The sequence below is a fragment of the Pongo pygmaeus genome, chromosome 14 (assembly GCF_028885625.2).
Source record: "Pongo pygmaeus isolate AG05252 chromosome 14, NHGRI_mPonPyg2-v2.0_pri, whole genome shotgun sequence".
NCBI lineage: Eukaryota > Metazoa > Chordata > Mammalia > Primates > Hominidae > Pongo > Pongo pygmaeus.
In genome coordinates, this window is record NC_072387.2 from 57187407 (window position 1) to 57210927 (window position 23521).

At 38.8% G+C, this 23521-nt stretch overlaps 1 protein-coding gene across 5 annotated transcripts in view; it reads left to right on the top strand.

Moving 5' to 3' along the window:
- The first annotated feature begins 200 nt into the window (after nt 1-200).
- The window catches only part of CYSLTR2 (cysteinyl leukotriene receptor 2), a 65248-nt gene continuing 41927 nt past the window's right edge, over nt 201-23521 (top strand). For 3 of the 5 annotated variants that reach the window (XM_063650869.1, XM_063650868.1, XM_054446885.2), the window contains exon 1: nt 225-378. The gene's annotated coding sequence lies outside the window, so the exon portion shown is untranslated. Of the gene's footprint in view, nt 379-23521 lie in introns of all 5 variants that reach the window. The other 2 variants (XM_054446889.1, XM_054446886.2) reach the window with 2 other exon arrangements.

Below are 23521 nucleotides of genomic sequence, written 5' to 3' on the forward strand. Positions count from 1 at the left end.
GTCATTAGAGGGGCAGGGCAATTTTAGGTTTCTTCTTTTTAGACATAGCCCCTAGGAAATTTTCCCCCTTCTTGAGAAGGGAGCTTGCACTAACATCTACACTGTCTTCTAAAAAGCACAGATGACCTGCTACACTTCCTGACTTGCTTGCTATTGGTTGGCACTGTTCATAAATATAATTTGCTGTTTCACTTTTCTTTGAAATGAGCAACCTGAATTACTCGGAGGAGGAAGGCAGGAGAGATAGAGGCAGCAGAAGCCAGGGCAGCTGAAAGACAGAGACCTTCAGGTGGGCATTTTAATCTTTGTTTTGTTAATTCGGTGTTGAGAATCATGACTTGATGATCACATAATAGTCAGAGGAGTAATTTTTTAAAGGTAAATTTGTTTTGTTCTACTATAAATGTTATTTTCCTATCATGTACATGGTAGTTTAAAAAATACTGTGGAAGTACAAAAATGTTGAAGGAAGCCAAATTCTCCACCAAAATAGCCTCTATTGATATTTTGGGGATCTTCCCTTTGTGTGTGTGTGTGTGTGTGTGTGTGTGTGTGTGTGAGTGTGTGTGTGTATGCACGTATAACTTCAGTTTTCATAGTTGCGTCTCTGCACTATGGACAAGTTTATATTCATTTCCTCCATTTCAGTCTATGGTTTTTCCATGTTGCTGTGAATTCTTTGTGATCATAAATTAAAGCTGCTGCATATTATTGCATTGAGAAACTTTACTATACTTCCTCCATTTTTGGCTGTTATCCTATTTTTCATAGTTTGGGTCCTTTTATTATATAAGATATATTTTTTCCATTCAGTGTCTTGTTTTAGGGGTAGAAGAAGTTAAATCTGAGCACATATATTTCAATGGTTTTGCTCAGAGGCACAATGAGAGTGAAAGAGTATGTGAAATCATGAGCATATAATCTGTTCCTTACCCCACTGGGACCCTAATCAGTGTTTCTCAACTCTGGCTGCACATCTAGCCAGAATCACCCGACTCTGAGGAGATTAGAAAATTACCCCTAGAATAACTGAAGCTTAACTTTTGGAGGTCAGTGAGTCATCTGCAGTATTTTGTCTTGTTTTCCAGAAGCTTCTCAGGTGGTTCTAATGGGTGGTCAGCATAAAAACAGATGACCTAGGTCATTCAAAATATTTTTCTGTCTCTGAAATATACCTGAGAGTAATATCTATTAAGAGAAAGGGAGGTATAATTTCAGGCAAGCCAACCAAATCTCCCTTTCAACACTACATAAATAATGCAAATTATAAAATAATTTGTGGGAAACATAAGACTTCTAGAAATTTCTATCATCTACTCAGCCACATAAACTCTTGAGATGAGAATCTACTTGTGTTTCGATTTACTAATGTTTTAAAGAGATGGATTTCTTTCCAGTGCTTTGGTGGTTAAAAGTTAGAGAAGTTGAGGCTCAAGTATGTTTTAAATCACATGTCTAAATCACTTGATGTTTAGAACATCAAGTATGTTCTAAATCATGTTCTAAATCAAGATGTATCTGAATCACGCCCATATCTGCTAGAATCTACCAAGGCAGCCAGCCTTCCTTTCTTTTGCAAACTCTTCAAGATTAAACACAAGGTGGGCATTTAATAGCTGGCCAGTTCACTAACACACTGTGGGCACAGCGAAGATCGATGGATTGGATTTGGAGGCAGAAGGTGGCTCACTCTGGCTTTCAGGAGCCCCATAGACATGGCACTTACCTTCTCTGGACCTCATATCCTCAGGAGGAAAGTGGACAGAGTTTATGCCAGGGCTGCGTTCTGGTTTCTCCCATCAGGGACTGAAAACAGAGCCAGAGCCCCTAAACCACACTGAAGCATTTGCTGTTGCACTCAGCCTGCTGCAGGCCAGGAATCATCCCAATGAGACCAACAGCATGTTAATCAAATTTCTTCTTGTTTTGACTCAGTGGAGAACACCTGTTTAGTACCTTCTTTAATGAATGTAAACATTCACATAGTACTTTACTATTTACAAAACACGTTTACAGGCATCAGTTCATTTGATCCACATACTAGCTTTAAGAACTGGAGGATGCAATTCTTATTTTAAAGATGGTAAAGATGAGACCAAGAGAACATAGGATCTTTCCCAGGTGGAACCAGATCTGGTCCAATCTGGTTGAGCCCAGGGCACATGGTCCTTTCTTACAACTTAAATAATAGCTATTGTGGGAAATTGGTTAAACAAATTTCATAATGTTTATGTAATTGGCTATTCTGTATCCAGTTAAATGATGACATTGATGTTGTTAGTTGGCAAAGAAAGGTGATCATGACACGAAATAAGAAAAAAGCAAGATACAAAACAGCATTATAAGTGTGCTCATTTTTCTTTAAAAATATTTGTATATATTTCAAGAAAGATAAAAAACCATATATGCAAAATTTTAGCTATGTCTGGTTGGTGGTAAAGTTCATTATTTAAGTTTATTTCAGCTTGTATTACATTGTAATTTTTTTACCATGAACGTGTACTACTTGTGTAATAAAAATAAAGGAAAGTAAACAGAATTGTTCATGTGTTTCTGATTGGTTCCTCCAGATGAAATGGCCCCATCTTCTTTCACTTGACCATAAAGAAGGCTCCTATTTAATTATCTGAGTTTTGTACATTATTGTCACAAATCTTATTGTGATTGTTAGCTCATACTGACTGAACTCTTCACATGTGTTGGGCACCAAGTTAATCACTTAACATCCATTTTTTTTCATCAACACTCACTCCAGTGCTCCTTTGGCAGATGAGAGTTTGAAGCTCAGAGGGCTGCAGTAATAAAAGAGACTAAAAGGCAGAGTTGAAACTTAAACCCAGGACCCTTTTAACTCAAAAGCACATGCTTTCATTCATTATATCATTCTGCCTCCTGTCCACCTGGGATCACATGAGCAGCCTCCATTTTGGAGGAAAGATGATATATTTTTTCGGTGTACTCATTGCTGTGTATATAAGTACATGATGGTTACCTTGCGCTTCGTTAGCGTTTTGATTCTGTACTCCAGAATCAAAGATCTTTTCTGCTTTTCCATAGTTTGCTCTGTGCACCAGATATCTGAGGCACTCTAGTTCCCCAAGGGTAAGCCTTTAAGATAAAAGCCTCACAATTACCCAATTGCACATTGGGTAATTGTGCAATTACCCAATGAACTCTGGCCAATGCGGCAGCCAAACTGGATAATACAAAGAAAGGCAAGCATTTTGCTGTGGGGGCACAGCGTTGCTAGAGAGCTTTTTGAAATCCATGTCAGAAACCCCTGGCACTGTATTTCTTTATTTCTCAGGGTATTGGCCACTGCCTCCTTTGTACTGCAGTTACTTATGTACAGTGTGTTCTATTGGACCAAGACTCTGACATTGGAGTCATTGCATAGAACCTAGCACATAAACTCCATTGAGAATAAAGGCATTGTGTAAGTAAATCAATTCACCCAATGAATGCAGACTTTAGTTACAGCTAATGTTTATCTCTGTTGAACTTTATTAACCTCTTTATATTAATTGACCCATGGAGAAAATATAATCTTGACAGAATTTAAAGGAAAACCTCTTCCAATGGATTGATGACTTTGTGGCAGTACAGTCAGTCTTTTGACAAAGAAATCTAGTTATTATTCGAGAAGCCCAGGATAAGGGTCTAAGCAGTGAGTTGGAGTCAAGAAATTCCAAAGTCGGAAGGGTCCTTACGAAGAGCTGGGACCAGAGGCAGAGTTTTTTTTGCCTCTTTAGTGTAAAGTCCTTAAGGGAGAGGTTTCAAAAAAGTACAGGAAGCAGACCACAGAAAGAACAGAAGAAAGGAGAGAAAGGAGGGGAGTAGAGGAGAGGGGAGAGGAGGGAAAGAGATGGAAAAGGAGAGAGGAAAAGAGGGGAAGGGAGCCGGTTTACTATGGAAGTTTAAATATAATTAAGCTGGGAGAAATTAAAATAATTTAGTCCACCGTTATTACCTATATTGTACATTATATAAATAAGAATTTATTATAAAAAATATAATTTCCCATATAAGTCTCCTCCCATGCGGCTGTAGAAACAGCATCGTACCTTGTTTGTACCTCTAGTACAGAAAAACAATCATCTAAAGAGTATTTGAAGGCATCCTAGATTCTTTTTTCTCTTTTGTCAAATTATTATTTTTAAAGTATTTTAAATTTGTATAAATTTATGGATTACACATGCAATTTTATTACAGGTATAGATTGCATAAATTGTGTAGTGGTCAAGTCAAGGCTTTTAGGGTAACTGTCACCTGAATAACATTGTATCCCAGATTCTTTTAAGTAAGTTGGTTTCTTTTTATTTTGAGTCTTACCTTAAAAATAAGGTAAATTCGCTGAGAGATATGTAAATCTCTTGTAAATTCACTTTTCTCTTGTAAATTCACTGAGAGATATGAAGATGACTCCCTTTGTTAGTTGTAAGAGGCACAAATCCCTATTGGGAACTTGTTGGCACAGAGTCAGAGAAACAGTTTGCTATCCTCCAAGATATAAAGGGTGCTGCTTCCTACAGTGTTTAGAACAGAGCACCATTTGGGTACCCTCTGTGGCTGCCTTCTGCTCCCATGCCATGCCATTGACCATTGACCCTATATTCCTCTTCCCAGACTTTAGATTTGAATTTCAGGAAAAGAAAATTTTCAAGGAAAAACACCTTAACATCATTTCACTGTAAAAACCATGTGAGTTCTTTCCCGTCCCCCTAGAAGATATTAATTGTAAGGCATAAAATGTGAGGGCATTGGATAACAGCTTCATTAGCTCATTTATTGATCTGAGCACATTCATGTGCTTCACGCTGTGCTGGGGCCTGGGGTACAGCAGTAGACACGTGCTTGCCTTCCATGGGCAAACAGTCTGGTGGGTAGGGATAGACAGGAGACAACTGCTGCCCCTGGAGTAAATGCTGGACGGGAAACCCAAGGGTCTGCAAACAGCCAAGACGTGGAGGGATCAGAGAAGGCTTTTTCTGAAGAAAGTGATGTTTAGAAAGAAACCTGAGACTGGGTAAGCAATAGCCAGGAAATGAGCTGGAGCTCAGAAGAAATGGGCAAGAGAGAGCCTGCAGTGTTGGGGTCCTTGAAATAAGCTTCATGAGACTGAGTGTCCTTTACTGAGGGGATGGTGGGGAGAGAATGTGCTGGATAACAAGATAGATACTATGAAAAGCCTGGAGATGAACTTGACTCTGAGATAATAATGGGTTTTAAGTGGAAGAGTAATGTGGTCAGATATGCATTTTGGAAAGGTCATTCTGGCCACTGTGTGAAAAATGAATTGAGAACAGCCAGAGTGGAGATAGGGAGCCATTGAGGAGGCTGTGCCCACTGTCCAGGTGAAAGATGACAGCCTGTACTAGGCCGGTCTTGAGCTGACCCCTGAGATGAAAGGAGGGAGTTGATGGAGCCTGCTGAGTAAACAGGCCAGGTCTGCCACAGAGGAGACACTGGGCAGCAGGACAAGCAGGAGAGGATAAGAGCCCATGGTTTACTTTTGCTCCTAGCCCTCTCTTCTTTAGGTTTCAGATACCCACTGCCCCCATGCCACTGGCAGCAGGTGGGGTGGCAACAGGAATGACAATGTATGGTGCCAGGCAAAGTGCAGCTGTGTCCCTGGCTGTCACCTGTGCTGCCTCCTGGGGTCCTCTCAATAACTCTGAGAGGTTGAGTACTTGCTGATTGTCACACAGTTTGCACAAGGAAAAGCTAGGATTTGGGTTCAGTTGGGATTTATTCCGGAGGTTTTCCATGATATCACCATGTCTCTATGTCATTTTAGGAAATACACATGATGTTTAACAAACTACCTTTGTAAATAATTTCTTTTCTCTATAAGAAGTGAATTTAATATTGGAATATGAAATGCTGTCTAGGAGAAATGAGAATGAGAGGGAGTTTTAATTTGAATAAATGGGCTTGTGAGGAGCCCCTGAGTCATGTCATTTAGTTACCTTGATTATGGACAGGGAGGACCCTAACATTGATCAATCCATAGGGATTTATTGGAATAAACAGGACAATGTCTCTATGATAACACTTGCTGTTCTTCTGTCTTGGAAATCAGAGACTCAGATAGAAAACAATTCTGTGATTCTGTGGTCTTCCTTAGATCAGACATTTGGTGAATAACAGATACGACCAACTTTTCTAAATACAAGGATGAAGTGCATTAGAAAATGAAAAACATATTGTTGAGATTTTTACACAAAATTAAATTCATAATCAGCATCATAGACTCATGTGTTATATTAACCAAGGAGAGCTGAGGAAAGTTTTGAGAGCCAGAGAGAGGGCAACATTTAGTCAAAATAATGTTTTTAAACAAAATGAAGCCATATCTCTAAGGAGCTCAGAGCTCTTCATATATGATGTTTTTGTTGAGTTGAATTTTTGTTTGTTTATTTGGTGGCTGAATGTTAGCGGTAGGATGAATGTGCAAGAGAAGCTAGCTTTTGGAGTCTATTAAAGAAGGAAACAAGGAGAATTAATAAAGACAGAGGTGGGAAGAAGGAGGTCTGAGGTAATGCCGTACATCTTGTTCTTGAGGACAGAGGTGTCCCCTGGCATGCTTGGATGCCAAACTTCTGCTAGGTTTCAATCCCTGCTACATCCCTGGGGATAAGTTGTTCTCTCGGAGCATTATCTCTTCAAAATAAAACAAGAAAGAATGAAATTTTACAAGAACTCCCATTTTAAGGGAGTAATTGTCTGCAAATGTGTTCATAATCAATAGGCAGCTTTTCTGCACAGGGAAATTCTCAAGAAAGAAACTTCAGTGAGGCTGGGTATGGTGGTTCATACCTGTAATATCAGCACTTTGGGAGGCCCAGGCAGCCGGGTGGCTGGAGCCCAGGAGTTTGAGACCAGCCTGGGCAACATGGCAAAGCCCTGTCTCTACTAAAAAGTACAAAAAGTTAGCTGGGCATGGTGGCATGCACGTGTAGTCCCAGCTACTTGGGAGGCTGAGATGGGAGGAACCCTTAAGCCTGGGAGGTCGAGGCTGCAGTGAGCCATGACTGCACCATTGCACTCTAGCCGGGTGATAAGAGTGAGATCCTGTCAAAAAAATAAAAAGAAAGAAAGAAAAAAATAAAGAAAGAGAGAAAGAGAGAGAAAGAAAGAAAGAAAAAAGAAAGAAAGAGAAAGAAAGAAAGAAAAAGAAAGAAAGAAAGAAAAAGAAAGAAAGAAAGAAAAAGCAAGCAAGCAAGCTTCATTGGATAATGTACAAATTGACCAATCAAAATGACAGAGGGAAAAAACTTGTCAGCAAAAGATAGAGAAAAAAGCATCTATTTCTAAACTGTCAAGACAATGCTGATGCTTACAAGATCTGACATTTTGGTCACACAGACACTTTCCAAGTTGTCATTTTTCAGCCATGCAAATCTTTGTCCTAATGGCGCTCTGACAGTACACATCTTTTTGAGGTGTCTCTTCCTTCACCTGTCTGTGCATTTGTGGCAGAGGATATTATTACCACACATTTGGTGGTCTGGGCAAAGTTCTCCTTTCAGTGGAAGAAGGCCACAGTCAGTTCACACTGCACGTCCACCCACTCCAAGCAAGGCCCAAGAGTCAGTGCTTCAACAAGACCAGCAGCCCCAGGGACAGTTCAGGCAAGGAAGGTGGCTCTTATAAGAGCTCAAGAGCCAAAGAACATTCTAAAAAGAGTAAAAGGTAGACACAAGCTGAAGGGTGGATCAGTAGCTGGGAGGAATTACTGAAAAGTTGGCAACCCAACTAACATGATTTCAAAAGAAATGTTCTAATTAGAAAACTAAATATCATACAAGATGGCGTATCTGAACTTTAGAATTAAAATAAGAAACCAAGATTTTAAAATTCAGAAGTTATTTGAGGGGTTTCTAAACTTTCTCTGTGCGTTCTGGGATTTAGTCAGAAGGTAGGTTGGAGAGATGAACCAATAGCCAACATTCCCAACATCCCTGATATCCTCCTCACCCACATACAAATCCTGGTGGATTCCTGAGAATCTGAGGAGAGATGGAGAAGGGAGGCTGGAACATTTGCTTATATAAGAAGCCAATTTGATAAGGCGACTACAAGAGAGAAACTGCTGAATGCATTTGCTTCCCCAAGGGGACCCTTCCCTGTTGTGGCAATTGCGTATTAAAGCCAACCCACTCTTGCCACAAGAGTTGACCCAGATCTACCCACAATGGAGAGCGGAGCAGTTTCAGAGACTGCTCCTCAGGGGCTTCAAGCTGCTCTTAGGAATCTGTAGAATCCTATGACCAACTCACCAAATTTTCTGTCTGCTGAGCTTCAGGGCAAGTCAGGCTCTGTTTAGTTGGGATCCAAGGGGAGAAGACCCTGTGAGCTTTGAGACTTCCAAATGTGGCATCTTAACTAAAGGAACTGCTAAGAGGAGGGTAAAAATGAGACAAGTAAAGCTGCACAGGCCCCAGAGGGGAAACTTTAGTCTCCCTGCAGGGTGAATTATTAGGCCCCTGGACTCTGGCTGAAAAGTCCTTCCCTGTCCCAGAGCTGTTGAAGAGAACCTCTGCAATACAGAGAAAGTGAATTGGAGAATTTCCTCCCCAGGGGACTTCCAGAGCCATAAATCCTTATTAACTGTAGCAGTTTACAGTAGATCTGCCAGCAAACTCTTCACCCATGGCCCAAAGTGCTGACTTCATGGTTAAGTGGCATGTGGAAATAAATGGCATTCAGAAAGCAAAGGGTCACTAGCCTGGTGGCCAATGAAGTCACTCATACTTTGGGGGCTCCTTGAGGCACTTTGTGGGTGACAGGGTAGAGGAAAAATCAGTGCAGCAAAATTCTCCAAGGCACTGAGTCCATGAAAACAAGGACCTGTGAGATTTGTTCCCCTCTATCCCACTTCCTCTGGAAGCTCAGAGACCAGCTCCGTTTCACATTCAAAATATGTCACAATTTCAGTTCCTTTTATCTGTATTTCTGTTTTGATCTCCAAGAACTTAATTCACCTTGACTTTTTGAAAAAAAAATTCTGAAAACACAAGACCGTTCTTGGAAGGCCAGAAAGGTCTAGAAAGCTTGGCATTTCTGACATGACATTTGGAGCCTGTTACAAATAAATTCTGAGTTGTCAGCTTGGGTCTCAAGAGTAGACTCTCAGTGATACTTTCCTGTTTTGGAGGGCTGTGTTAATTCAGCACTCTGAGGCCTCTGGGATTTTGAGGAACAAATGTGTTGTAGAATCCTGTCTGCACAACTTCAGAGAGCTTATTCTGTCAGCCTTTGCAATAACAACAGCTAACACTTAATATGAAACTTTCTCTTGTCCAGGCCCTGACCTAAGTGCCATTCATGTATTCTCTCACTTCATCCTTACAACCCTATGAAGTAAGAACTATTATTAGCATTACCCCTTTCTTTTATTTATTCAATTAAATTAATCTTTTTTTTATTTTTGTTTTTTATTGAGACAGTGTCTTGCTCTATTGCCCAGGCTGCTCTTGAACTCCTGGGCTCAAGCGATCTTCCTGCCTCAGCCTCCCAAAGTGCTAGGATTACAGGCATGAGCCACTTTGCCTGGCCACATTATCCCCTTTTACTGATAAGGAGCTGACGCCCAGGGAGATAAAGTCATTTCTCGTGGTCATAGAGGTAGTCCATGAACAAATCAGGATTTAAATCCTGAGGTTGCTGCTCTGCTACTGCTTCCCTGCAACTGAGAGCAACACCTGTCATGCTTCTCACCATTTTTTATCATTAAATCATTTCTCAGCCTTGCTTTTATATATTTACTAGTGCCCTGGGAAAATTTTGCCTCCTTAATGCTTGTTCTAGGTCCCAATTCTGAGGTTTAATAATAATAGTTAACATCACTGAGTGCTCATCCTGTATGAGACAACTCACATTTGTTATGCCATTTATAGACGGCATAACTGAGGCTCAGAGAAGATAGGTCACTTCTGCAAGATCTCACAGCCAGTAAGTGGCAGTTGTGGCCTGCTACCTTACACCAACTGTCTCCTGTGAACACTTCTATTTATTTTAATTTATTTGTCAAATTGACAAATAATAACTGAATATTCATGGGGTATATATTGATGTTTCTATACATATAATGTATATTGATCAGATCAGGGTAATTAGCATATCCATCATCTCAAATATTTATCATTTCCTTTTGTTGGGATCGTTCAGTATCCTCCTTTGAACTAGTTGAAACTACGTAATACATTATTGTTAATTAGAGCCATCTTACAGTGGTATAGAACATTAGAACTTATTCCTCTCATCTAGTGGTAATTTTGTATCCTTTACCAAATCTCTCCCTTTTCCCCACTCTTCCAGGCCTCTGGTTTCCTCTGTTCTACTTTTTACTTCTATGAGATCAACTTTTTTTGCTATTCCACATATGAGTGAGAACATACGGTGTTTGACTTTCTGTTTCTGGTTTAGGAAATATAATGGACTTAACATAATGTCCTCCAGTTCCACCCTTGTTGCCACAGATGACAAGATTTCATTCCGTTTTATGGCTGAATAGTATTCCATTATGTATATATACCACATTTTCTTTATCCATTCATCTGTTGTTGAACACTTAGGTTGATTCCATAACTTGGCTATTGTGAATAGTGCTGCAGTAAACATGTGAGTGCAGACATCTCTTAGGCAAACTGGTTTCAAAGCTTTTGGGCAAGTACCCAGAAGTGAGACTGATGGATCATATGGTAATTCTATTTTTAGTTTCTTGAGGAACCTCCATATAGTTCTCCATGGTGGCTATACTAGTTTACAGTCCCACCAACAACACATGAGTTCTCTTTACTCCACATCCTTGCCAACATTTGTTTTTTCATCTTTTTGATAATAGCCATCCTAACTGGGGTGAGATGATACCTCATCGTGGTTTTGAGTTGCAAAATCATCACTGATGATTAGTGATGTTGAACATTTTTTCATATACCTGTTGAGCATTTGAATGTCTTCTTTGTGAAATGTCTGTTTAAATCATTTGCCCATTTTAAAATTGAATTTTTTTTGCTGTTGAGATGTTTGAGTACCTTGTATATTCTGAATATTAGTCATCTGTCAGATTAGTGGTTTGCAAATATTTTCTCAAATTCTGTAGGTTGTCTTTTCACTCTGTTGATTGCTTCCTTTGCTGTGCAGAAACTTTCTAGTTTGATAATCCCATTTGTTTATTTTTGCTTTTGTTGCCTGTGCTTTTGAGGTTTTATTCATGAAATCATTTCCCAGACCAGTGTTCTGAAATGTGTGTCCCATGTTTTCTTCTAGTAGTTTTTATCATTTTGGGTCTTATATTTAAGTCTTTGATCCATTTTGAGTTAAATTTTGTAGAGTGAGAGGTTTGGGCCTAGTTTCATTCTTCTATAGACATCCAGTTTTCCCAGAACCATTTATTGAGGAGATTATCTTTTCCCCAATGAGTATTCTTGGCACCTTTGTCAAAAATCAGTTTACTGCAGATATTTGGATTAATTTCTGGATTCTCTATTCTGTTCCATTGGTCTATGTGTCTGCTTTTGTTAGTAACATGCTATTTTGGTTACTATAACTCTGTAGTATATTTTGAGGTTTGGTAGTGTGATACTTCCAGCTTTGTTCTTTTTGCTCAGGTTTGCTTTAGTTATTTGGGTTCTTTTGTGGCTCCATACAAAGTTTAGAACTTTTTTCTATTTCTGTGAAGAATGTCGTGGGTATTTTGATAGGAATTGCATTGAATCTGTAGGTTGCTTTGAGTAGTGTTGTCATTTTGACAATATTAGTTCTCCTCCATGAGCATGGGTTGTCTTTCCATTTGTTTGTATCCTCTTCCATTTATTTCATCAGTGTCTTGTAGTTTTCCTTGTAGAGGTCTTTCACCTCCTTGGTTACATTTCTTCCTAAGGTTATTTTTTTGTTTGTAGCTGTTGTAATGGGATTGCCCTCTTGATTTTTTTTTTTCCAGCTAGTTCATTGTTTGTGTAGAAAACACTACTGATGTTTGTATATTAATTTTGTTTCCTGCAACTTTATTGAATGATTTATTAGTTCTAAGAGTTTTTGGTGGAGTCTTTCTATATATAAGATTATCATCTGTAAACAGGAACAATTTGACTTCTTTCTCTTGAATATGAATGCCATTTATTTATTTCTCTTGCCTAATGACTCTGACTAGGATTTCCAGTGCTATATTGAATAAGAGTGGTGAGAGTAAGCATCATTGTCTGTCCCAGTTCTTAGAAGAAAAACTTCCAACTTTTTCTAATTTAGTAAGATGTTTGCTGTGAGTTTGTCACATATGGCCTTTGTTATATTGAAGTACCTTCCTTCTATACCTAATTGTAAGAAGTTTCTATCATGAAGGGAGGTTGAATTTTATCAAAAGATTTTTCTGCATCTATTGAGGATCATATGGCTTTTGTCTTTCACTCTGTTGATGTGACGTATGATGTTTATTTATTTGCATATGTTGAACAATCCTTGCATCCTGAGGTAAATCCCACTTGATCATGGTGTATTGTGTTTTCGATATGTTGTTTGATTTGGTTTGCTAGTATTTTGTTTGGCATTTTTGCTTGTATATGTATCAGGGATATTAGCCTGTAGTTTTTTTTTTTTTGTTATGTCCCTGTTCAGTTTTGGTATCAGGGTTATGCTGGCTTCATAGAATGAATTAGGAAGAATTAATTCCTTCTGCTTCAATTTTTTGGAATAGTTTGAGATGAACCGATATGAATTCTTCTTTAAAGATTCAGTAAAATTCATCAGTGAAGCCATCTGATGTTTCTTTTTGGGAGACTCTTTATTACTGATTCAATCTTATTATATGTTTTTGGTTTATCCGGGTTCTATTTTCTTCATGATTCAATCTTGGTAGGTTGTATGTGTCTAGGAATTTAACCATTTCCTGTAGGTTTCAAATATATTGGCATATAATTGTTCATGGTAATATGGTAGTCTCTAATGATCCTTTGTATTTCTGTGGGATCTGATGTGATGTTTCTTTTTTCATTTCCAATTTTATTTATTTGGTTCTTCTCTCTTTTTTTCTTAGTTTAGCTAGTGGTTTGTCCATTTTGTTTACCTTTTCAAAAAACCAGCTCTTCACCTTTTGTATTTTTTTAAGTATCAATTTTATATTTCTATTCTGCTCTTTATTACTTCTACTAATTTTGAGCTTAGTTTGCTCTTGCTTTTCTAGTTCCTTGAGGGACATTTTTAGGTTGCTTATTTGAAATGTTTTTAATTTCTAATGTAGGCATTTATTGCTATAAACTTGCCTCTTAACACTGCTTTTGCTGTGTCCCATAGTTTTTGGTGTATTGTGTTTCTATTTTAGTTTGTTTCAAGGAATTTTAAAATTATATTCTTAATTTCTTTCTTTACTCATTGGTTATTCAGAAGCATGTTGCTTAATTTCCATGTATTTGTATAGTTTTGAATGTTCCCCTTGTTATTGCTATCGATTTTTGTTCCCTTGTGGTCAAATAAGTTACTTGGTATGATTTTGATTCTTAAAAAATTTTTTTGAGACTCGTTTTGTGTCCTAATATATTGTAAATCATGGAGAATGTTTCACATGCTGATGAAAAATAAATATGTATTCTGCAGCTGTTGGGTGAAATGTTCTGTAAATGTCTGTTAGGTCCATCTGGTGTATGGGGCCATTTAAATCTGATGTTTCTTTGTTGATTTCCTGATTAGATGATCTGTCCAGTGCCAAGAATTGGCTGCTGAGTCCCCAGATATTGTTGTATTGGGGTCTATCTCTTCCTTTAGATTTAATATTTGCTTTATATATTTGGGTGGTCTAGTGTTGGGTGCATATATACTTACAACTGTTATTTTTTGGTGAATTCATCTTTTTATTGTTATATAATGTCCTTCTTTTCTCTTTTTACAGCTTAACCCGAAGTCTGTTTTGTCTGATATAAGCATAGCTATTCCTGCTTACTTTTGATTTCCATTTGCATGGAATATCTTTTTTCGTCCCTTCACATTTAGTCTATGTATGTCTTTACAGGTTAGGTGATTTTCTTACAGGCAGCATATAGTTGGGTCTTGTATTTTTAAAATCTATTAGGCTAGTCTATATCTTTTAAATGGGGAATTTAATCCATTTACATTCAAGGTTATTATTTCTTGGGAGGTGAGGACTTACTTCTATCATTGTATTGATTCTTTTCTGCTTGTTTTGTGTATCTTTTGCTCCTTACTTCTTCTCTTATTGTTTATATTTGCAATTGAATGGTTTCCTGTGGTGATAAGACTTGATTCCTTTCTGATTCTCCTTTGTGTATCAGCTCTACTAGTAAGTTTTATAGTTTCGCATGTTTTCATGAAAATGGTTATCATCTTTTCACTTCCAGATATGACTCCTTTGAGCATTTCTTTTAAGACTGGTCTAGTGGTGATACATTCTCTTAATTTTTGCTTGTCTGGGAAAGATTTTATCTCCTCTTCATTTCTGAAGGATAGCTTTGCTTGGTATAATATTCTTCATGGACAGGTTTTTTTCTTTTGGTATGTTAAATTTATCATCCCAATTCTCTCTTGACCTCTAAGGTTTCTGCTGGGAAATCCACCCTTAGGCCAGTGAAGATTCCCTTATATGTGGCTTGATGCTCTTCTCTTGCTGCTTTTAAAATTTTTTCTTTGTCTTTGACTTTTGACAGTGTAAGTGTAATGTGACTTGGGGAGGATCTTTTTGCATTGAATCTATTTGGAATTTTTTTTAGCTTCTTGGACCTGGATGCCCATCTCTCTCTCAAGACTTGGGAAGTTCTCTGCTATCATTTTATTAAATATGTTTTCCTATCCTTTTCTCCTCTCTTTGCCCTCTGAAACACCCATAATATGAGCATTTCTTTCCTGAATTGTGTCCCATAAATCCTGTAAGCTTTTTTCATTCTCTTTTATGCCTTTTTTGTTTGTCTGCCTGTGTTATTTCAAAAGACCTGTCTTCATGCTTAGAAATTCTTTCTTCTTGGCAAGTCTGTTGTTGAAGCTCTCTATTGTATTTTTATTTCATTCATCGAATTCTTCATCTCTAGGATTTCTTTTTGGTTCTTTTTTATGATAACTATCTTTTTTGTTGAATTTCTCATTCAAATTATGAATCATTTTCCTGATTTCATTGAATTGTCTATCTGTATTCTCTTATATCTCACTGAGTCACTTTCAGATTATTATTTTGAATTCCTTTATTTGCATTTCATGTATTTCCCAATGATTTGGGTCTGTTACCAGAATTATTATTTTCCTTATGGGGTGTCATGTTTCCATGCTTTTAAATATTTGATGTGTTCCTATGCTGATTTCTACACATCTGGTGGAAAAGTTGTCTCTTTCAATTTTATGGAGTAGGTTTCACAGGGCAAAGCTTATTCATATAAATGTGTCCTGGAGTATCAGTTCAGTGAGGTGAGTAGACTTTGGTTCTATGTAGACATTTTAGTGTAGTCTTCATGTGGTTTCTTTGGCTGTAATCCACATTAATGGCATTTGCAAGTCTCTCAGTGGCCTAGGCTGTAAGAATTTGTAGTGATAGCCAGATGTGGGCTTCCTGGGCTGTTTCTCAGGTAAAGGGCATGTGTGTACACATGATGGGTCAACAAACTATGGGTTAAGTTTGCTAGGGTTAAGGCCATGGGGCTGTTACCCTGGCTGGGAGTATGTGAATGCGGTTGCTCAGTCAGCCTGGGGGGGTGGAGGGCATGCCTGCCAGGAGTGGCTTGCAGGGATATTTGTCAGTCTCAGGATGCAGGTACATAGCTGCTTGGATGGCCTGAGGGAACATCTGCTGGGGCAACCCATTAGGCTGTTTCTCTGGCTCAGAATGTGGACACAAGTCTGCTTGGCTTGCCTGGGGACATGCCCTCCAGGGGTGCCCCACAGGGCTGTTTTTCAGGACTATTATATGGGTGCACAATTGCAAAGCTAGCCTAAGACTTGTTTGCTGGGCATGACCTATGGGGATATTTCTCAGGGCCAAGGCTCAACTGCACAGCTGCTCACTTGGCCTGGGAGCATGTTTCCTGTGAACATTTCTATGATCTATAAAAAGTGTCCTATTTGCCCTTGCACGGTATGTGCTAGCTCTTGGAGCTAACATTCAAGACAATCTCTGAAGTTATTAGATAAACATACAGTACTATTGTGGGAAGAGCTGCAGATTGCAGGGTGGGGTATTAAAGTAGGAGCCTCTTAGTGCGGAGAATTAAAAACCGCAACAGAGTGGTTAGATGAAAGTGAAGAGAAGAGGAAGCCTAATGTGGCTGCAAATTTGCCTAGACCATCAAATCCTATGGTTCCATGTCTAATACTTGTGCTTTAAGAGCACATTGCAGTAACACTTGTTTGCCTAGTGATGATGTTTACCAAGTTCCCTCAAATATGTGCTTGTCAGAATAGGGTATGCAAAATCAGTAGAAGACTGTCCATTCCCCATGAAAATCTGATTATCTGGAGAGGCAGACATGATGTGTCTGCCTGACATATATCCGCTAAAGAGCAAGGAGAACTAATCTTAGGCTGCAGTAGTTTTTATACAAGTGCCATAGGGATAAAAAAAAAATACAGAGACCCATGGGAAATGTCAGTTGCTAAGGTGATCTGCAGAAGGCAATGTAGATGTTGAAGAAGATTATTTGGATTGTCAAGAGTTAGGCACATTGCAGGTTGAGGAAGAGGGGGGATTAGGAAGAGCGGCAGGTTAGAGACCAGAGAGAGTGGCATGAAAGGCACAGGAACAGGCATGAAGAAGTGCAAGCCCAGGTCTTGGCTGCCTGGTCTTGAAGAACAGTAAAATAATAACAATAATACCAGTTTCATAGTTTCAAAGTGTCTTTACATGCATTATTATATTTGCTTCTCTTGGAGCCCTCATCAGATATGGGGTTGGGGGGCATCATTATCCTCATTTTATTTTATTTTTATTTACTTATTTTTTTATTATACTTTAAGTTCTGGGATACATGTGCAGAATGTACAGGTTTGATACATAGGTATATATGTGTCATGGTGGTTTGCTGCACCCATCAACCTGTCATCTACATTAGGAATTTCTCCTAATGCTATTCCTCCCCTTGTCCCCCACCCCCTGACAGGCCCTGATGTGTGATGTTCCCACTCCCCTGTGTCCGTGTGTTCCCATTGTTCGACTCCCACTTCTGAGTGAGAACATGCAGTGTTTGGTTTTCTGTTCCTGTATTAGTTTGCTGAGAATGATAGTTTCCAGCTTCATCTATCTCCCTGCAAAGGACGTGAACTCATTCTTTTTTATGGCTGCATAGTATTCCATGGTGTATATGTGTCACATTTTCTTTATCCAGTCTATCATTGATGCGCATTTGGGTTTGTTCCAAGTCTTTCCTATTGTGAATAATGCTGCAATAAATGTGTGTGTGAATGTGTCTTTATAGTAGAATAATTTATAATCCCTTGGCTATATACCCTGTAATGGGATTACTGGGTCAAATTGTATTTCTGGTTCTATATACTTGAGGAATCGCCACACTGTCTTCCATAATGGTTAAACTAATTTACACTCCCACCAACAGTGTAAGAGCATTCCTATTTCTTCACATCCTCTCCAGCATCTGTTGTTTCCTGACTTTTTTTTTTTTTAATTTAAGTTCAGGGATACATGTGCAGAACGTGCAGATTTTTTACAAAGGCATACACATGCCATGGTTGTTTGCTGCACTCATCAACCCATCCTTTACATTAGGTATTTCTCCTAATACTATCCCTCCCCTAGCCTCCCACCCCCTGAAAGGCCCCAGTGTGTGATGTTCCTCTCCCTGTGTCCATGTGTTCTCATTGTTCAACTCCCACTTATGAGTGAGAACATATGGTGTTCGGTTTTCTGTTCCTGTGTTAGTCTGCTGAGAATGATGGTTTCCAGCTTCATCCATGTCCCTGCAAAGGACATGAACTCATTCTTTTTTATGGCTGCATACTATTCCATGGTGTATATGTACCACATTTTCTTTATCCAGTCTATCATTGACGGGCATTTGGGTTGGTTCCAAGTCTTTGCTATTGTGAATAAGCTGCAACAAACATACGTGTGTATGTGTCTTTATAGTACAATGATGTATAATCCTTTGGGTATATACCCAGTAACGGGATTGATGGATTGAATGGTATTTCTGGTTCTAGATCCTTGAGTAATTGCCACACTGTCTTCCACAATGGTTGAACTAATTTACACTCCCACCAACAGTGGAAAAGCATTCCTATTTCTCCACATCTTCTCCAGCATCTGTTGTTTCCTGACTTTAATGATTGCCATTCTAACTGGCGTAAGATAGTATCTCATTGTGGTTTCGATTTGCATTTCTCTAATGACCAGTGATGATGAGCTTTTCTTCATATGTTTGTTGGCCGCATAAATGTCTTCTTTTAAGAAGTGTCTGTTCATATGCTTTGCCCACTTTTTGATGGGGTTGTTTGTTTTTTCTTGTAAACTTGTTTAAGTTCCTTGTAGATTCTGGATATTAGCCCTTTGTCAGATGGATAAATTGCAAACATTTTCTCCCATTCTGTAGGTTGCCTGTTCACTCTGATGGTAGTTTCTCTTGCTGTGCAGAAGCTCTTTAGTTTAATTAGATCCCATTTGTCAATTTTGGCTTTTGTTGCCATTGCTTTTGGTGTTTTAGTCATGAAGTCTTTGCCCATGCCTATGTCCTGAATGATATTGCCTAGGTTTTCTTTTAGGGTTTTTATGGTTTTAGGTCTTATGTTTAAGTTTTTAATCTATCTTGAGTTAATTTTTGTATAAGGTGTAAGGGAGGGGTTCAGTTTCAGTTTTCTGCATATGGCTAACCAGTTTTCTCAACACCATTTATTAAATAGGAAATCCTTTCCCCATTGCTTGTTTTTGTCAGGTTTGTCAAAGATCAGATGCTTGCAGATGTGTGGTGTTATTTCTAAGGCCTATGTTCTGTTCCATTGGTCTATACATCTGTCTTGGTACCAGTACCATGCTGTTTTGGTTATTGTAGCCTTGTAGTACAGTTTGAAGTCAGATAGTGTTATGCCTCCAGCTTTCTTCTTTTTGCTTAGGATTCTCTTGGCTACATAGGCTCTTTTATGGCTCCATCTGAAATTTAAAGTAGTTTTTTCTAATTATTTGAAAAAAGTCAATGGTAGCTTGATGGGAATAGGATTTAATGTATAAATTACTTTGGGCAGTATCGCCATTTTCATGATATTGATTCTTCCTATCCATCAGCATGGAATGTTCTTCCATTTGTTTATGTCTTCTCTTATTTCCTTGAGCAGTGGTTTGTAGTTCTCCTTGAAGAGGTCTTTCACATCTCTTGTAAGTTGTATTCCTAGGTATCTTATTCTCTTTGTAGCAATTGTGACTGGGAGTTCACTCATGATTTGGCTCTCTGTTTGTCTATTATTGGTGTATAGGAATGCTTGTGATTTTTGCACATTGATTTGTTTCCTGAGACTTTGCTGAAGTTGCTTATCAGCTTAAAGAGTTTTTGGCTGAGATTACAGGGTTTTGTAAATATGCAATCATGTCATCTGCAAACAGAAACAATTTGACTTCCTCTCTTCCTATTTGAATACACTTTGTTTCTTTCTCTTGCCTGATTGCCCTGACCAGAATTTCCAATACTATGTTGAATAGGAGTGGTGAAAGAGGGCATCCTTGTCTTATGTGTATTTTCAAAGGGAATGCTTCCAGCTTTTGCCCATTCAGTATGGTATTGGCTGTGGGTTTGTCATAAATAGCTCTTAGTATTTTGAGATATGTTCCTTCAACATCTAGTTTATTGAGTGCTTTTAGCATGAAAGGGTGTTGAATTTTATCAAAGGCCTTTTCCGCATCTATTGAGATATTCATGTGGTTTTTGTCATTGGTTCTGTTTATGTGATGAATTATGTTTATTGATTTGTGTATGTTAAACCAGCCTTGCATTCCAGGGATGAAGCCAACTTGATCGTGGTGGATAAGCTTTTTAATATGCTGCCGAATTTGGTTTGCCAGTGTTTTATTGAGGATTTTCACATCAATGTTCACCAGGGATATTGGCCTGAAATTTTCTTTTTTTGTTGTGTCTCTGCCAGGTTTTAGCATCAGGATGATCCTGGACTCATAAAATGAGTTAGGGAGAGTCCTTCTTTTTCTATTTTTTGGAATAGTTTCAGAAGGAATGGTACCAGCTCCTCTTTGTACCTCTGGTAGAATTCAGCTGTGAATCCATCTGGTCCTGGGTTTTTTTTGGTTTGTACGCTATTAATTATACTGACTCAATTTCAGAACCTGTTATTGGTCTATTCAGGGATTCCACTTCTTCCTGGTTTAGTCTTGGGAAGGTGTATGTGTCCAGGAATTTATCCATTTCTTGTAGATTTTCTAGTTTATTTGCATAGAGGTGTTTATAGTATTCTCTGACGGTAGTTTGTATTTCTGTGGGATCAGTGGTGATATCCTCTTTATCATTTTTTATTGTGTCTATTTGATTCTTCTCTCTTTTCTTCTTTATTTGTCTGGCTAGCAGTCTATCTATTTTGTTAATCTTTTCAAAAACAACAGCTTTTGAATTCATTCTTTGAAGGGTTTTTTGTGTCTCTATCTCTTTCAGTTCTGCTCTGATCTTAGTTATTTCTTGTCTTCTGCTAGCTTTTGAATTTGTTTTCTCTTGCTTCTCTAGTTCTCATAATTGTGATGTTAGGATTTCTATTTTAGACCTTTCCTGCTTTCTCCTGTGGGCATTTAGTGCTATAAATTTCCTTCTAAACACTGTTTTAACTGTGTCCCAGAGATTCTGGTATATTGTGTCTTTGTTCTCATTGGTTTCAAAGAATTTATTTATTTCTGCCTTAATTTCATCATTTACCCAGTAGCCATTCAGGAGCAGGTTGTTCAGTTTCCATGTGGTTGTGTGGTTTTGAGTGAACTTCTTTTCTTTCTTTCTTTTTTTTTTTTTTTTTTTTTTTTTTGAGACAGACTCTTGCTCTGTCACTCAGGTTGGAGTGCAGTGGCACAATTTCAGCTCACTGCAACCTCCGCCTCCTGGGTTCATGTCATTCTCCTGCCTCAGCCTCCTAAGTAGTTGGGACTACAGATGCCTGCCACCACGCCTGGCTAATTTTTTGTATTTTTAGTAGAGGTGGGGTTTCACTGTGTTAGCCAGGATGGTCTTGATCTCCTGACCTTGTGATCTGCCTGCCTTGGCCTCCCAAAGTGCTGGGATTACAGGCATGAGCCACTGTACCTGGCCTGGAGTGTTTCTCAATCCTGAGTTCTAGTAGATTGCACTGTGGTCTGAGAGACAGTTTGTTATGATTTCTGTTCTTTTGCATTTGCTGAGGAGTGTTTTACTTCCAATTATGTGGTCAATTTTAGAATAAGTGCAATGTGGTGCTGAGAAGAATGTCTATTCTGTTGATTTGGAGTGGAGAGCTCTGTAGATGTCTATTAGGTCCACTTGATCCAGAGCTGAGTTCCAGTCCTGAATATCCTTGTTAATTTTCTGTCTCATTTATGTTTCTAATATTGACAGTGGGGTGTTAAAGTCTCCCACTATTATTGTGTGGGAGTCTAAGTCTCTTTGTAGGTCTCTAAGAGCTTGCTTTATGAATCCGGGTGTTCCTATATTGGGTGCATATATATTTAGGATAGTTAGCTATTCTTGTTGCATTGATTGCTTTATCATTATATGATTCCCTTCTTTGTCTTTTTTGATCTTTGTTGGTTTAAAGTCTGTCTTATCAGAGACTAGGATTGCAACCCCTGCTTTTTTTTTTTTTTTTTTTGCTTTCCATTTGCTTGGTAAATATTCCTTCATCCCTTTAGTTTGAGCCTATGTGTGTCTTTGCATGTGGGATTGGTTTCCTGAATACAGCACCACCCCGATGGGTCTTGACTCTTTATCCAATTTGCCAGTCTTTGTCTTTTAATTGGGGCATTTAGCCCATTTACATTTAAGGTTAATATTGTTATGTGTGAATTTGATCCTGTTATTATGATGCCAGCTGGTTATTTTGCACATTAGTTGATGCAGTTTCTTTATAGTGTCGATGGTCTTTACATTTTGGTATGTTTTTGCAGTAGCTGATACCAGTTTTTCTTTTCCATATTTAGTGCTTCCTTTGGAGCTCTTGTAAGGCAGGCCTGGTGGTGACAAAATCCCTCACCATTTGCTTGTCTGTAAAGGATTTTATTTCTCCTTCACCTATGAAGCTTATTTTAGCAGGATATGAAATTCAGGGTTGAAAATTCTTTTCTTTAAGAATGTTGAATATTGGCCCCCACTCTTTTCTGGCTTGTAGAGTTTCTGCAGAGAGATCTGCTGTTAGTCTGATGGGCTTCCCTTTGTGGGTAATCCGGCCTTTCTCTCTGACTGCCCTTAACATTTTTTCCTTCATTTCAATCCTGGTGAATCTGATGACTATGTGTCTTGGGGTTGCTCTTATTGAGGAGTATCTTAGTGGTGTTCTCTGTATTTCCTGAATTTGAATGTTGGCCTGTCTTGCTAGGGTAGGGAAGTTCTCTTGGATAATATCTGGAAGTGTGTTTTCCAACTTAGATCCATTCTCCTCATCACTTTCAGGTACACCAATCAGACGTACGTTTGGTCTTTTCATATAGTCCCATATTTGGAGGCTTTGTTTGTTCCTTTTCATTCTTTTATCTTTAATCTTGTCTTCGTGCTTTATTTCATTAAGTAGATCTTCAATCTCTGATATGCTTTCTTCCATTTGATCGATTCTGCTATTGATACTTGTGTATGCTTCATAAAGTTCTCATGCTGTGTTCTTCAGCTCCATCAGGTCTTTTGTGTTCTTCTGTAAACTGGTTATTCTAGTTAGCAGTTTCTTTAACCTGTTATCAATGTTCTTAGCTTTCTTGCATTGGGCTACAACATGATCCTTTAGCTAGGAGGAGTTTGTTGTTACCCACCTTCTGAAGCCACTTCTGTCAATTCGTCAAACCCATTCACCATTCAGTTTTGTTCCCTTGCTGATGAGGAGCTGTGATCCTTTGGAGGTGAAGAGTCATTCTGGTTTTTGGAATTTGGGGCATTTTTGCACTGGTTTTTCCTCATCTTCGTGGATTTATGTGCCTTTGATCTTTGATGCTGGTGACCTTTGGATGGGATTTTTGCATGGGCATCCTTTTTGTTAATGTCGATGTTATTACTTTCTGTTTGTTAGTTTTCCTTCTAACAGTCAGGCCTGTCTTCTGCAGGTGTGCTGGAGTTTGCTGGAGGTCTACTCCATACCCTGTTTTCCTGGGTATCACCAGCAGAGGCTGCAGAACAGCAAAGATTGCTGCCTGCTCCTTCCTCTGGAAGCTTTGTCCCGGAGGGACACCTGCCAGACGCCAGCCAGAGCTCTCCTGTATGAGGTGTCTGTTGACCCCTGCTGGGAGGTGTCTCCCAGTCAGGGGGCATGGGGTTTAAGGACCCACGGGGTTCAGGGATCCACTTGAGGAGGCAGTCTGTCCCTTAGCAGAGGTCAAGTGCTGTGCTGAAAGATCTGCTGCTCTCTTCAGAGCTGTCAGGCAGGA